Consider the following 9,986-nt stretch of genomic DNA (forward strand, 5'->3'; position numbering starts at 1 on the left):
CGTTGCGTATGCGCCGTCCAGATTCAGATTTGTATGTATTTTTTTGCCGGTCGGTGTTTTTTTACGACTCGTACGGAAATGGTGTTTCTGTGCGAATCGTACTTGCGAGTTTGTAAGGTGTTTTTCCCGGGTACGAGTCGGACGGAAAAAACGCTCCGTACGACCATTCGTACCCGGGTTTTACAGGATCGGAATCGACACCTTAATGTTAAATACAATTTATATATAGGTTTTTAAATGTCAAACAAAATTAATTTATTTTAACTTTATTTCCTATGGGGTTCTATTTTACACCCCTGCCTCAATTACGAGGTATGGGAGGGTGTTGCCAGTGGTTGGCCATGTGAGGTGCTGGAGGTCATTTGCTACTGTTTAGGTTCATTTTTTAGCTGTAGAAATTTAAGAAGTGTAATTTGTGAATAGCAATTGTCGTATTCTTTTTTTGGTGGGTGTCTGTCTCTCTCTAAACCCCCCTGTTTAGCTCTCTCTGAACCCCCTCATTTATCCTCCCTAGCTCAACCTCCAGTTAGTAGTATGTATTTCCTATTTCCCAACCACTCTGACGATCCTTCTCACATCTACTACTAAGTAGTAAACTTGCATGTGTGAGGATCTCCCCATAAAAGAGACAGAAAATGGGGGTGAAGATTTCCACTAGTAGGTTTGTGAATTGTGTTTTCTAGTAAGCAAATACTACTACGGTACGTATTACAAAATGCAGTGTAGGAGAGTAGGGTCTGCTATCCTATGGTCACCCCAAATTTTTGCTTTTTGCTTCACTGGTTTTTGTCATATTGAGGCTGTGGGCCTGCCAATCAGACCCCCAGCCTGCTGTTCTCTCTACTAAATTAAAACTATGCACCCTAGGTGCATAACCAATTGGAAGCGGATCACCCTGTCAGCCCCTGTACCAGTGTACACTAGGTACCCAGGGCATTGGTGTACCCAAGGCCTGCCAGGGGCTGAAGCATGTATTATGCCACCCCAGGCTTGGCCTAACAATTTGACACAACTGGCTGATCACTCAGCTGGGGTAAGTTGGTGTAATCACCTCTTACTTAGGTGTAGTATACCTATACCTAACCTTAAATGGGACACCTGGTAACCTATAAGTCACTCCTATGGCAGGCCTTAACAATCCTGAAGGCAGAGTGCTTGGTTCCATGTGAGATGGTGCTCTGGCATGAGCTGAGCCTGTCTGCAGTGGTCGGAACAACTTCCTTCTACTGTTTCCAGATATCGTCATACCATATACTCTTAAGTGCATTATGAACCTCGCGGTTAAATGCTATCTTTGGTTTGGCTTTATCAAAACATGTCGAGTAAGGTGTCATACGAATTGGAATACTAACCCCTCGCCAATTCTGGCGACGGGGTTAGCATTCCACCCTTCTAGAGGGACACGACATGTACAGTACCTGAAACCCGGGTAAAATCAGACATAGCCTCAGCTCCACAAAATGGATGCTGCCACCACAGACACAAGTCTGCCCTCCTGCTGCTGGGAGTCCTTCCAGCTTGGGAGGTGTGGACAAAGGGTTTCCTGCCAGGGGAGGTGCATGCACCACCCCAGACAGGATTTTGTGTATTGGTCAGGTAGGGCTTGAAAGAAACCAGACATGCCTGTGGCTCACAAGGAGCCTCGGTGCATATGCCAGTTCAAACCGGTCCTGGGGCACACCAGTCCCGGGCCTGGGGCGAGCTGGACAAAGGACTGGGGGTGTAACCACCCCCCTTCCTGGTCCCACCTATAGGGAGGGACCTAGCAGGTAGTCCGGCCCCTAGAATCCGCTTAAAGGTAGGAGCTGTGTCCTAAGACTTCAGACATCCTGGAATCAACTTGAAACTAAGAAGAAGACGGGAACTTCGACATTCTGCTGCACAGAAGACTGAAGGAAATCTCCCCTGTGGTCAGGGAGTGACCACCTTGCTAACGCAAGCACCATCCAGCGAATCAACGTCTGCTTTGCCGCCGCCTCCCGCCGGAGCCCGAGCCCAGAGACTGACAAGACCTGGACCTCCAGACCTCTCACCGCCCGATCCACAGTCCCTGAAAAGAGGAGACCCGTGGAGGCACGAGACACGTGGAGCCAGCCATCTTGAAACGACCACGACAAGCTGACAAGTGCAACAACCGAGGCTCCCTCCAAGTTGTGCTTTGGGATCTGAGAAGCCCAACCCTCGAGCAGCATCTGCACCAAAGGTGAGCCCTCCAGCATCTCCACGATCTGCGTGGGGCCCTTCTGCATTTTGCCACTCGACGCGCCTAACCGGTTGCTGGCCCGCTGGCTAGTGGCCATCTTGGCGACGAACTTTACGAAATACACCGCTGGTCTGGTTGCTCCAGACTGGCCCTTGCTCCCCTCCAAAGGAGCAGTCCCTCTGACCTTGCTGGTCAGAGCCATCAGCTTATTTCATTTCCTACAACAATTGCTTTTGCCAAGGCTTGTTCGCTTCGATCAAGTCACCGACACCGCCGACAGCGAGAGCCTGCGTGGGACAGCTCGAGAACCGACTCCTGGACGTCGTCGACCTCCAGGGACCACGTGGCTGCAGAGACAAGCTACACCTTCCTTCCTGTTTGCACCCGACATTGACTGGTACCCACCTGGTGCCACGCTGGTCACTGGCTAGTGACTGTGAACACTGTCCCCTCTGCTTACAGGTCTTCAACATCTCCGATCCACTCTTGGATCCACTGCATCTCTCCCGGACCGACCGCCTGCAGCCTCTTTGTCTTCAAGCTCCACGGAACAGATAGAAGAAACCCGACGCACTTCGAGGCCTATGCACCCGCTTCCTGTGGGTGAGGTAAAGCTGGCACACCTGTGCCCAAGTGTAGTATTCCATCTCTAGTGCCTGTGTTCCAAATCTTGAGTTCCTAGTCCATCCGGAAGATCCTCTTTGCAGTAACTTTGTACTTTTTACGCACCCATTGAAACCTATGGGAGCACGCGTGTGACTATTTGCTCTGCACACGCCACCCGTGGACCTCCTGGTCACTAACTGAAGTTAGCTCCTTGTAGGCCCAGCAATTCTAGAGGCCCTAGGCCTTTTCCCTTTTCTGTTCGTGGTAGTTATACCACTATTTTAGTATATGGTTCGAGTGGCCACCAGGGCCTATCCATATAAAGTGCAACTTCTGTGTATTCTACTGTAATCTTGTTTGACGATTTGTGCTCCTGTGCTCATAAAGAGACTAGGGATTACTTTGAGAAATAAATACATATATATTTTGAATATATATCTGTGTGGTGTCCTTTCATTGGTATAAAAGGGGGTTGCATTTGGTAAAACAGCTGGCTTAACACGCTTCACGAGTTTAGCCTCAAAGACTGCTTAGCCTACGCTACCACTAGGGCAGCTAGTCCGAAAAGGTTGACTTACAACCACACCATAAGGGTTGCTTGGCATGGTACAAGGTGATCACTTTAACTAGTGAGCATCATATACCAGGCCAACTTCTCACATTGGTGAGCAGCGGTTGGATTTGAGCTTGCTGTGTTTTACCATTGTAATCTCTTGGTTACCAATTGAAAGATCACATAGGTACCTGTAGGTACATATAAAACAAGATTAGATATACATAAGTTCTACTGAACTTAGTTGTTGTAGAGCAAAGGGAGTAGCACACCCTGACTACAACTACTAGATAGGTTTAGTAGGTAAACCCAAGTGTAGGTAGATTGCAACACATCCACCCACACTTAAGAGCAATGGCTGGGGCAGAGGGGTCCACTGTACCCATCTCTGTTGAGAGTGACCCCCAGAGGGCACCATCCATCTTTGCTACCCTTAATCAGAATGAGCTCAGGCATTTGACAACTCTTAGAGGCCTTAAACAGCCCAAGAACCCTACCTCTGCTGAGCTCAGAGAACTCTTGCAAAATGATGAGAATCAGAGAGAACTCAAGAAAGCTTCCCAGTTAGCCCCCTTGGGGACAGGAACAGGAGGCCCCCCTTCTGAAGATGCTACAGAGGTACCCAGTTCCAATAGTCACCCCTTAGATGGCAATAATACCACAGAGGATGAGAGTGATAAAGGTGCTGATACAGAAAGTAGTGATGATGAAGGGAGAACTAGCCCAGTGCCAAGTGTTATACTTGGCCCAGCTAAACTAAGGCTATTGGGGACTGACAGTGGGTTTACCCCATTGGATCTCCCCAGTGGACTTAACACAGGGCTTGGGAGGCAAAGGAATCGCTCAGGTGACTCCAATGCTTCTCATGGCTCTAGAGGCTCTCAAGGTCACTCCAGGAAAAGGATGACCACCCCTCAGAGGAGGGAACATGAGGCCAGAATGCAGGAAGCCCAGCTGAGGATCAGGAAGCAGGAGCTTGAAGTAGCCCTGATGGAAGAAAATCTGAACAAGGCTAGGCAACCTAGAGAGAGTGGGTCTATACCCACTGGTGGCAGCATTGTCCCTAAGGACAAAGATAGGGTCTTTGATAATAGGAACCTGTCTAAGGTTGTGCCCCCCTACAAAAGTGGGGATGACATCCACAAATGGATAACTGCTCTTGAGAGAGCCTGCAAAGTACAGCAGGTTCCTGAAGACCAGTGGGCAGCAATCCTCTGGCTCTCCTTTGAAGGAAGAGGCAGAGACAGACTCCTCACTGTTAGAGAAGAGGATGTCAGAAATTACAGAGTCCTGAAGAGTGTTCTGGTTGATGGGTTAGGCTTAACCACTGAACAGTACAGGTTAATGTTCAGAGACACCCAAAAGACACAGACTCAGGACTGGTCTGAATATGTTGAATGTGCCACTAAGGCTTTGGAGGGTTGGTTGCTGGGAAGTAAGGTATCTGATTTTACAGGATTGTATAATTTGATGATGAGAGAGCAGATTTTAAATAACTGTCAAAACCAGCAACTGCATCAACACTTGGTTGACTCAGATCTGACCTCTCCCCAAGAATTGGGAAAGAAGGCAGACAAATGGGTCAGAACCAGGGTTAAGCAAAAGAACCAGAACCAGGGCCAAGGGGGTGATCAGAAGAAAACAGACCAAAAGGGTGGAGATCAGAAACCTAAAGACCAGAAGTCCTCAACAGGGCCCCAAACTACTGCTAAGGAGGGTGGGTCCCAACAGCCCAAAAAGAAGAAAGAAGGTCAAAAGAAACCCTGGTGCAATCATTGCAAAAATACAACTCACTGGACTAGTGATTGCAAAAAGGGTGGAGCCCCCAACACTGTTGCCCCTAAGGCACCTGCTCCCAGTACTACTGTTAGCAGTGTTGGTCCCCAGACAAAGGGTGTAGTGGGAATGACTATGGGAACTGAAGGAGATTCTGACTTAGACAGAACCCTGACACAGGCAGTCTTGATCTGTGATGGGGACATTGATTTGTCCCTGACTGTGAGCCCCAGTAACCTGGGCAAGTACAGACAGACTCCTTTAATAAATGAAAAAGTGGCTCAAGCCTACAGGGACACATGTGCCAGTGTCACTATGGTGACACCAGGCTTTGTGGACCCTGGACAGTACATACCAGGTGAGAATTACCTGGTGACCAATGCCAGCAATGCCACTACTTCACATAGTGTGGCAGTTGTTAACTTCTCATGGGGAGGGGTAACTGGCCTCAAAAGGGTTGTGGTTAGTGCAGACCTCCCAGTAGAATGTTTGTTGGGCAATGACCTAGAGAGTTCTCTATGGTCAGAAGTGAAGTACAGGACTCATGCAGAGATGTTAGGTATATCATCACATGTCCTTGCTGTGACCAGGTCACAGGCCAAAAAGTGCCTCACTGAACCTCAGGTATTGGATCCTGGAACAATGGATCAAGCACCTACCAAGAAGAAGAACAGGAGGGTCAAGGCTGTGCCTTCCCCCCTGCCTCAGAGTGATGATCAGCCTTCCCAGGAAGCTGATCTAGAGGACCCTGAAGGAACTGTCCCTGAAGAGCTTGAACCTGATCAGGTTGAGTTTCTGGGGACAGGGGGACCTTCAAGGGCTGACTTGAGGCAGGCTCAGTTATCCTGTCCCTCTCTTGAACCCCTCAGACAGCTGGCTGCTGCTGAGGCTGCTGGGAATGCTCAAGGTACCCATAAAGTGTATTGGGATGAATGGCTCCTTTATTCAGAGGCTAGAGACCCCAAGCCTGGTGCTACCAGGAGGTTGGTTATACCTCTGCAATTTAGGGGCTTCCTTCTTACCTTGGCCCATGATATTCCTTTGGCAGGACACTTAGGCCGGAACAAGACTTGGGACAGGCTTGTCCCTCACTTTCACTGGCCTCATATGAATGAAGATACAAAGGAGTTTTGTCGCTCCTGTGTGACCTGCCAAGCCAGTGGCAAATCAGGTGGCACAACAAATGCCCCCCTAATACCACTACCTGTGGTGGGGGTCCCCTTTGAAAGAGTGGGAATAGACATAGTGGGTCCCATGGATCCTCCCACTGCACCTGGGCACAGATTTATACTGGTGGTAGTGGATCATGCCACCAGGTATCCAGAGGCAATTCCCCTTAGGACCACTACAGCTCCTGTTGTGGCCAGGGCCCTGCTGGGAGTATTCTCCAGAGTGGGGTTTCCTAAGGAGGTAGTATCTGACAGAGGTACCAACTTTATGTCAGGATACTTGACAGCTATGTGGAAGGAATGTGGTGTCAACTACAAGTTCACCACCCCTTATCACCCACAATGCAATGGGCTTGTTGAGAGATTCAACAAGACCCTAAAGGGTATGATCAAAGGATTACCTGAAAAGCTCAGGCGAAGATGGGACATCCTTCTACCCTGCCTTCTGTTTGCTTACAGAGAGGTCCCACAAAAAGGAGTTGGCTACAGCCCCTTTGAATTGTTGTTTGGGCACCCTGTAAGAGGCCCACTGTGTTTAGTGAAGGAAGGATGGGAGTTACCTCTCAAAAAGCCTAAACAAGACATAGTGGACTATGTACTTGGTCTCCGCTCCAGGATGGCTGAGTATATGGAGAAGGCATCCAAAAACCTTGAGGCAAGCCATGCCTTACAGAAAGCTTGGCATGACCAAAAGGCTGTCTTGGTTGAGTTTCAGCCAGGACAGAAGGTATGGGTGTTGGAGCCAGTGGCCCCAGCAGCACTCCAAGACAAATGGTCTGGACCCCATACAATCCTGGAAAAGAAGGGAGAGGTCACCTACTTGGTGGACCTAGGAACTCCCAGGAGTCCCCACAGGGTACTCCATGTTAACAGGCTTAAAGCATATGTTGACAGGGCAGACATGGGCTTGCTCATGGCTACAGATGAGGGACAGGAGGAAGAGAGTGACCCTCTCCCAGACCTGTTGTCTCAGAACCCTGAAGATGGCTCAGTTGAAGGAGTGCCCCTTGGGGGCAACCTCACTGCCCATCAGCAGACTGAATGTAGACAGGTTCTACAATCATTTTCACATATGTTTTCCTTGATACCTAGTCAAACTGACTGGTGTACCCATGTGGTGGACACTGGTGACAGTCTGCCTGTAAAGAACAAGCTTTACAGACAACCTGACCACGTCAGGGACTGTATAAAGGCTGAGGTACATAAAATGCTGGAATTAGGTGTCATTGAACCCTCAGAGAGCCCCTGGGCTAGCCCAGTGGTTCTGGTCCCCAAACCTCACACCAAAGATGGCAAGAGAGAGATGAGGTTCTGTGTGGATTACAGAGGACTCAATGCTGTCACCAGGACAGATGCACACCCTATTCCAAGGGCAGATGAGCTCATAGACAAACTAGCTTCTGCAAAGTTTTTGAGCACATTTGACTTAACAGCTGGCTATTGGCAAATCAGATTAGCTGAGGAGTCTAAGGCCAAAACAGCATTCTAAACCCCAGGTGGGCACTACCAGTTTGTGGTGATGCCCTTTGGTCTGAAGAATGCACCTGCCACCTTCCAAAGGCTGGTGAACCAAGTCCTTACTGGGTTGGATGACTTTTGCGCAGCATATCTTGATGACATTGCTGTCTTTAGCTCCACCTGGGAGGATCACCTGATCCACCTGAAGAAGGCTCTTGAGGCTCTGCAAAGGGCAGGCCTCACTATCAAGGCTACTAAGTGCCAGATAGGGCAGAGTAAGGTTGTATATTTGGGCCACCTTGTAGGTGGAGGCCAAGTTCAACCACTGGAGAGTAAGATACAATCCATCAAGGATTGGTCCCCTCCAACCAACCAGACTCAAGTTCGAGCTTTCTTGGGCTTGACTGGGTACTACAGGAAGTTTGTTAAGAACTATGGGTCCATTGTGACTCCTCTTAATGATCTGACATCCAAGAAGATGCCCAAAAAGGTTCAGTGGACAGTAAGCTGTCAAAAGGCATTTGATGACCTGAAGGAGGCCATGTGCTCTGCACCTATCCTGAAAAGTCCTGACTACTCCAAAGAGTTTATTGTCCAAACAGATGCTTCTGAGTTGGGCGTGGGAGCTGTGCTGTCACAACTTAATGTAGATGGTCAAGACCAACCCATTGCTTTTATTAGCAGAAGGTTGACCCCCAGAGAGAAGAATTGGTCAGCTATTGAGAGGGAGGCCTTTGCTGTGGTGTGGGCCCTGAAGAAGCTGAGGCCATACTTGTTTGGCACTCACTTCAAGATTCAGACCGACCATAAGCCCCTCTTGTGGCTAAATCAGATGAAGGGTGAAAACCCCAAACTGCTTAGGTGGTCCATTTCCCTACAGGGGATGGACTTTACAGTGGAGCACCGGCCAGGTACTGACCATGGGAATGCAGATGGTCTCTCCAGGTACTTCCACTTAGGACATGAAGACGAGACTGGTCAAGGCTAGTTTAATGTCCCAGCGTTTGGGGGGGGGGTTGTGTAGGAGAGTAGGGTCTGCTATCCTATGGTCACCCCAAATTTTTGCTTTTTGCTTCACTGGTTTTTGACATATTGAGGCTGTGGGCCTGCCAATCAGACCCCCAGCCTGCTGTTCTCTCTACTAAATTAAAACTATGCACCCTAGGTGCATAACCAATTGGAAGCGGATCACCCTGTCAGCCCCTGTACCAGTGTACACTAGGTACCCAAGGCATTGGTGTACCCAAGGCCTGCCAGGGGCTGAAGCATGTATTATGCCACCCCAGGCTTGGCCTAACAATTTGACACAACTGGCTGATCACTCAGCTGGGGTAAGTTGGTGTAATCACCTCTTACTTAGGTGTAGTATACCTATACCTAACCTTAAATGGGACACCTGGTAACCTATAAGTCACTCCTATGGCAGGCCTTAACAATCCTGAAGGCAGAGTGCTTGGTTCCATGTGAGATGGTGCTCTGGCATGAGCTGAGCCTGTCTGCAGTGGTCGGAACAACTTCCTTCTACTGTTTCCAGATATCGTCATACCATATACTCTTAAGTGCATTATGAACCTCGCGGTTAAATGCTATCTTTGGTTTGGCTTTATCAAAACATGTCGAGTAAGGTGTCATACGAATTGGAATACTAACCCCTCGCCAATTCTGGCGACGGGGTTAGCATTCCACCCTTCTAGAGGGACACGACATGTACAGTACCTGAAACCCGGGTAAAATCAGACATAGCCTCAGCTCCACAAAATGGATGCTGCCACCACAGACACAAGTCTGCCCTCCTGCTGCTGGGAGTCCTTCCAGCTTGGGAGGTGTGGACAAAGGGTTTCCTGCCAGGGGAGGTGCATGCACCACCCCAGACAGGATTTTGTGTATTGGTCAGGTAGGGCTTGAAAGAAACCAGACATGCCTGTGGCTCACAAGGAGCCTCGGTGCATATGCCAGTTCAAACCGGTCCTGGGGCACACCAGTCCCGGGCCTGGGGCGAGCTGGACAAAGGATTGGGGGTGTAACCACCCCCCTTCCTGGTCCCACCCATAGGGAGGGACCTAGCAGGTAGTCCGGCCCCTAGAATCCGCTTAAAGGTAGGAGCTGTGTCCTAAGACTTCAGACATCCTGGAATCAACTTGAAACTAAGAAGAAGACGGGAACTTCGACATTCTGCTGCACAGAAGACTGAAGGAAATCTCCCCTGTGGTCAGGGAGTGAC

The sequence above is a fragment of the Triturus cristatus genome, chromosome 1_1 (genome assembly GCF_964204655.1).
Source record: "Triturus cristatus chromosome 1_1, aTriCri1.1, whole genome shotgun sequence".
NCBI lineage: Eukaryota > Metazoa > Chordata > Amphibia > Caudata > Salamandridae > Triturus > Triturus cristatus.